The sequence below is a fragment of the Bos taurus genome, chromosome 5 (assembly GCF_002263795.3).
Source record: "Bos taurus isolate L1 Dominette 01449 registration number 42190680 breed Hereford chromosome 5, ARS-UCD2.0, whole genome shotgun sequence".
Classification (NCBI taxonomy): Eukaryota; Metazoa; Chordata; class Mammalia; order Artiodactyla; family Bovidae; genus Bos; species Bos taurus.
In genome coordinates, this window is record NC_037332.1 from 60,340,564 (window position 1) to 60,346,563 (window position 6,000).

Genomic DNA, 6,000 nt, shown 5'->3' on the forward strand with positions numbered 1-6,000 from the left:
TGCTCTATGACTCTACCTGGTTGTTGTTGTTTAGTCGCTAAATTGGGACCACATGAACTATAGCACGCCAGGCTTCCCTGTCCTTCACTATCTCCCTGAGTTTGCTCAAACTCATGTCCACTGAGTCAGTGATGCTATCTAACCATCTCATCCTCTGCCATCCTCTTCTCCTGCCCTCAATCTTTCCCAGCCGAAGGGTCTTTTCCAATGAGTCAGCTGTTTGCATCAGGTGGCCAAAGTACCAAAAAGAACAATTCTGGGAGTAGAGAATTCTCAAGCTTAATTCAGTGCTGCACACACTCCTTAACAGTTTGCCTTGCTTTCCTCTCAAGATTATATATCTGACACATAGAGAACATTAACTATTCCCCAATATATATATTTCTTTTCATCTCTAAGTAGTAAAACCCTCAATGTTTATCTGGACACATGGCCTCTCAGTAGACTGCATTTTCCAGCCTTCTTTGAAGTCATGGCCATGTAACTAAGTTCTGGCAGAATTGTCAATTATGACTTTAGAAAGTGTCCTTAAGAGAGACTTTTAAAAAACACTTTTAAAATTCTGTTATGTGGAATGCAGACTTGATGTCTGGCACTCTGTCATATTGTATCATGAGGTTGGAACAGTTCTTGAAGGTGGCGGAGCTGCAGCATAGAAGGAGTTGGAAGTATGGGCTGTAAGTAGCCAGTTGTCTGGTGATCATGGAAGGCCCCTGTAGACTAGATTCTTTTCCTTGAGAGAGAAATAAAATTCTGCTTTAAGACAGTTATTTTGGGTTTTCTGTCATCTCCTGGGAATTCAGTCTTTACCAGGACACCTTGTTTCAGTTGGATGAGGTTTTCAGTTTTGCCCTAGACTGTTACCCTTGTCCATCCATTTGTTACCACTTATTTTGAGCTATTACATAAGTTTGAAAAAAGTGATCAAGGTAGGCTTTCTTCCCTCTATCTTGTGTTTTCTGCTGCAGCATTTTTTCTAATCATCTCACTACCCTGTTTAAAAGCCTTCAAGTTCCCATCAGTGTCTGCTCTAGATGTTCTCTACTTTTTGGTAGATGTGGCCTGGGTATGGTTTAGTGAAGACTGAGCAAGGAACAGACATAAGAGGTGTGAGAGACCATGAAACAGCAGAAACAGGGGACTGGAGTTCCTGGGGGGCCACGGGCAGTTGAAATCAAAGTTCATAGCTGAAAAGATAAGGGGTTGGGTGTGGACAGGGAGTCTGACAGAATAAGATTATGGATGACTGCCTCTTTTTGTATAAAAGGGGAAGGAGAATATATACAAAATTTGCTCATATTCTGGAAGGATCTCAAAAAACTCATAGCATGGTTTGGTACGAGGAAGGGAAGTGAGGTGGCTAAAAAACAGAAGAGAGAGGTAGGTATTTCAAACAAGTAACCTGTTAAAGTGAAATCGCTCAGTCGTGTCTAACTCTTTGTGACACCATGGACTAGCCTGCCAGGCTCCTCTGTCCATGGAATTCTCCAGGCCAGAATATTGGAGTGGGTAGCTGTTCTCTTCTCCAGGGAATCTTCCCAACTCAGGGATTGAACCCAGGTCTCCTACATTGCAGCTGGATTCTTTACCATCTGAGCCACCAGGGAAGCCCAAGTAACCAGTTAAGCCTTTGAATTTTGATACATGTGAACATGCTACCTATTTATTCAAAACTATTATTTGTAGATATTTTAATATCTATATTATCACCAGAACTCAGATATGCAAAAAGAACCAGGAATAGCCTTCTGTGACTTTTGTTTATATGAAGCTCCCTAGCACGGGAGCCCTGCAGTCTCACCTCCACCTGCTCTGCTTCAGCAGTGCTGAATACACCTTGCTGGAGACCTCTACTCTCCCTGGAGCTGGAGGCCGCTACCCCACCCCCACCACTACCCCTCTACCTCCAACCCACCCACCTCCATTGCAGGGGCTCCATGGCAGGGCCCTTCTTTTGGGAGCTAAAGGTGGCTGAAATCATTTCCTCGATTTTCTCACTCACTGGCAGGATGTGAAGGGCATCACATACACCTGTTCCATTGTTATTGTTCAGTTGCTCAGTTGTATCCAGACTCTTTGCGACCCCATAGACTGCAGCATGACAGGCTTCCCTGTCCTTCACTATCTCCCAGAATTTGCTCAAACTCATGTCCATTGAGCCGGTGATGCCATCCAACCATCTCATCCTCTGTTGCCTGCTTCTCCTCCTCCCTCAATCTTTCCCAGCATCAAGTCTTTTCCTTTGAGTTAGCTGTTTGCATCAAGTGGCCAAAATATTGGTGCTTCAGCTTCAGTCCTTCCAATGAATATTCAGGGTTGGTTTCCTTTAGGATTGACTGATTCCTTAAGGCAAAGAGATTCCCCTAGACTCCTGCCCAGACCCAGACTGGAGGGAAAAGAGGAAGAGTCCTGGGGGGCAGAGGAGGGCCCTCACATGGCTGACTGGCAGGCAGGGTCTGGAGAACCTCAGCAGGGAGCTGGTCTCCCACCTAGATCCGTCTTTTGTTTCTCTGCTTGTGCCCTCAGAGGGACCAGCCTGAAAAAGACAGATTGTCAAGCTGTGCCTGGGCTGGAGCTGGAGAATCACTGCTGGTCACTCTCCTAACTCACACAGAGTGGTTCCAGCACCAACAGACCTCAGCCACCACCCCACCTCCCCACAACACACCGACACCCCGACTCCCACCTACAGGATGAGAATTTGCATCTCACAAGATTCCCCAGGTGATTCATGTGCATATTACAGGCTCAAAGGATACTTTGGAAGTCAAGGAAGTTCATTTCCAGAGTTAATCAAACTTGGCAAGACCCCTCCTCTTGGAGTTGACAGCCCTGGACCCTCCAGTCGATACTCCCTTCACACCCTATTGTCACCCCCAGCACAGCACCTCCCACCTTGTGTATAACTGTCTGTTTACTTAAGTCCCAGATGGTATATTTTCTCTCTCTGAGCATGTGTGTAGTTGGAATAAAGACCTGTGTGAATGAATGAATGAGATTTTGTATGAGGCTCCAGGCATCCTTGTACTCAGTGTGTTGATCTGTTGACTCTGGAGCAAAGAGGGCCCTCTGAGCCCTTCCTTGTCCTGTGATATCACCAGGCAGAGTGTTTGCTTGCAACAGGAAATGCCCTTACCACCCTCCTGCTAATGGTAAACACTTCAAAAACACTTTTCTTAAAGCAAACTCTCCATTCTTAAAAGCGCACCTCTCATAAGCATATTATTCTCTGAGTAGCACCGACATACGTACACTATATGTTCAGGTGTAAAATAAACAGCTGGTAGGAAGCTGCTGTATAACACAAAGAGCTCAACTCAGTGCTCTGTGATGACCCAGAGAGGTGGCAGGGGTGGGTGGGAGGGAGGCTCAAGAGAGAGGGGATATATAATATATAGTTGGTTCTTGTTTTTGTACAGCAGAAACTAACACAGTGTTGTAAAGCAATTAGACACTTCAATTAAGAAAATAAGTACATTACCCTCTGAACTTGAACTGAACACACCCAGTGCAAACAGCAGCTAGATTAGACACAGAGCCTGACCACCATCACCCCTCCCCCGCCACCAGCTGCCTTGTCAAATTCCCTTCCAGTCTCTATAAATCTCACTCCCCAGGGGTAACTGCTGCCTGAATTGCAATAACTCATTCCTTCTACTGTTGAGCTCTTTATATTTCCTTTTGTTGTTTGGTTGATAAGTCGTGTCTGACTCTTTTGTGACCCTGGGGACTGCCAGGCTCCACTGTCCATGGGATTTCCCAGGCAAGAATACTGGAGTGGGTTGCCATTTCCCTCTCCAGGGACTCTTCCCAACCCAGGGATCAAACCTGCATCTCCTATATTGGCACGCGTATTCTTTACCACTGAGCCAAATGGAAATGTGCAGGAGAGGTCCTCTTAAGCCTGACTTCTGCAGCTCATGTTTGCGGACCCTCCACACTGTTGTGCATTCTCATTGCTGTGTGGTATGACACGTGTGGACAGACCATGATTTACTTATCCATTCTACTATGGATGCACATTAGAGTGATTTTCAGTTCTGGGACTTATACTGCTTGGGACAATTCCAGAACATGTCTCTGGTGAGCACATTATAGCTAAGTTTTGATGTGCTGCTTTTAAGTTTGGACAGCATTTTTCCAGAAATTTCCTGTGGGACCCTTGCACCAAGCCAAAAATCAGTCATTGGGGCAACCCAGGACCTCAAGTCATGGATCAGGCATGGGGGGAAGGTGTTTTCCAGTTATAAGAAAAAGATTGCTTTGCAAGTGAGACAGGTTGGAACCTGGGACCCTTTGCTGCAATGCTGCAAAGCTTGCACCTGTACATACCTCTCCTTGAGCTACAAAATACAGAGAAACTGTAGGGGACAAAATTAACTCTGTGCACACAGTTGAGGCAAATTCTGGAGCAAAAGATACAAAGACATTTCTGAAGATCAGGGTACAAAATATGGGTACTGTGAATGTCCCCCCGGCATACAATACTACCTAAGGGGTGGGCAAACCAGCTAAGCCACCCCTCCAGCCCGAAAGCCTTGCCTGAATTTCTTGTCTGGCCTCTAGCCAATTTCTATTGATTGGAGAAGGCCAAGAACAGTGGTTGATATCACAAGTACTGGATCAGATCATACTTCACTGTCCCCTCAGTCACTTCTGTTTCTTTTCTGGGTGTGACTGATCGCAAAGTTCAGCTCTACTGGAATTTTTCCTGACTCAGAGATTCCAGGTCTAGTTATACTTTTCCGACAAAGTAGCCAGTGGTATTTCATCAGAACAGGTATTTCCACCTTTTGTTCTAAAGAATGAGTGGGATTTGACAAGTGTCTACAGGGTCGTGTTTTCAAAAGCATTTTCAAAAGCATACTTTCAAAAGTATTTCTGCCTCTTATGGGTTGACTTTGAGCCCATTCTCTCTTGCTTTGCCAACAGAGCAGGTTATTACTACCTGCTGGTGTTGAGCAAAGACCTTCCCCCATCCTCCCAGAGGCTTTCTCCTAAACATTTTTCTTATCTACAAATCTGTGTTTGAGGAAGTAACTCTTATTTTGTCATCTCTCTTGAAAGGCCTCTCTTAGTATTTGGAGTTGAGCAACTCAAGTAAGCTCCCATAGTTGACTTGCTTTTTACCTTCTCCAGCAGAGGTGGCTCGGTTATTTCTCAAACTGAGGCATGGACTTCCTCCATCTGGTTCCCACCACCCTTCCAAGCCACTTTCTCTTCCTAGACACACCTCACTATGCTTAGCTGTCCCCATCAGGTTCCTAGAATATCCCCTTTTCTCATTTCTCTTCACCAATCCCTTCCTCCATGAATATTTTCCCAAACTATTTTCCTTTCTCTTTGGGTCCTTACATTTTCTCAATGCAAGTTTTACACACACACACACACACACACACACACACACACACGCATGCACGCGCACACACACACACTCACATAGTGAACCCTCATTAGTGGCAGATTTCATGTTTCTGAATTTGTCTACTCACTAGAATTTATTTTTTACCCACAAATCAACACTTGTGGTCATCTCTGTGTGCCCAGAGCTGTGGAAATTTCAAATTGTGCAGCTAAGGTTGAGCTTAGCCTTCTTGCTTCTGTTGCTATACTGTGAACACGTGTCGGTTTCGTGGTCTATTTAATGACACGTTTTTCACATTTTCATGCATTTTGTTGGTGATTTCACTGTTAAAAATGTCCTCCAAGCCCACGCTGGAGTGATGCCTAGTGTCCCTATACATGAAAAAGCTGTGATGTGCCCCACGGGCAATGTACACGGGTTAGCTTCACTCAGGCCTTCGCTCAGCACAGTTCACATGCTGTCAGCTGTTAGTTCAGTGTTAATGAAGCTGTATGGTATTTGTAGGAGTACAGGTGCCTTTAGACAAAAACACACATAAAGCAAGCTTACCTATTGACTGACTGATGAAAATGTTATGGTCCGAGGCTCTCGGGGCCCTGCTGTATTTCTCCTGGGAGCCAGGGACCAGGATTCAC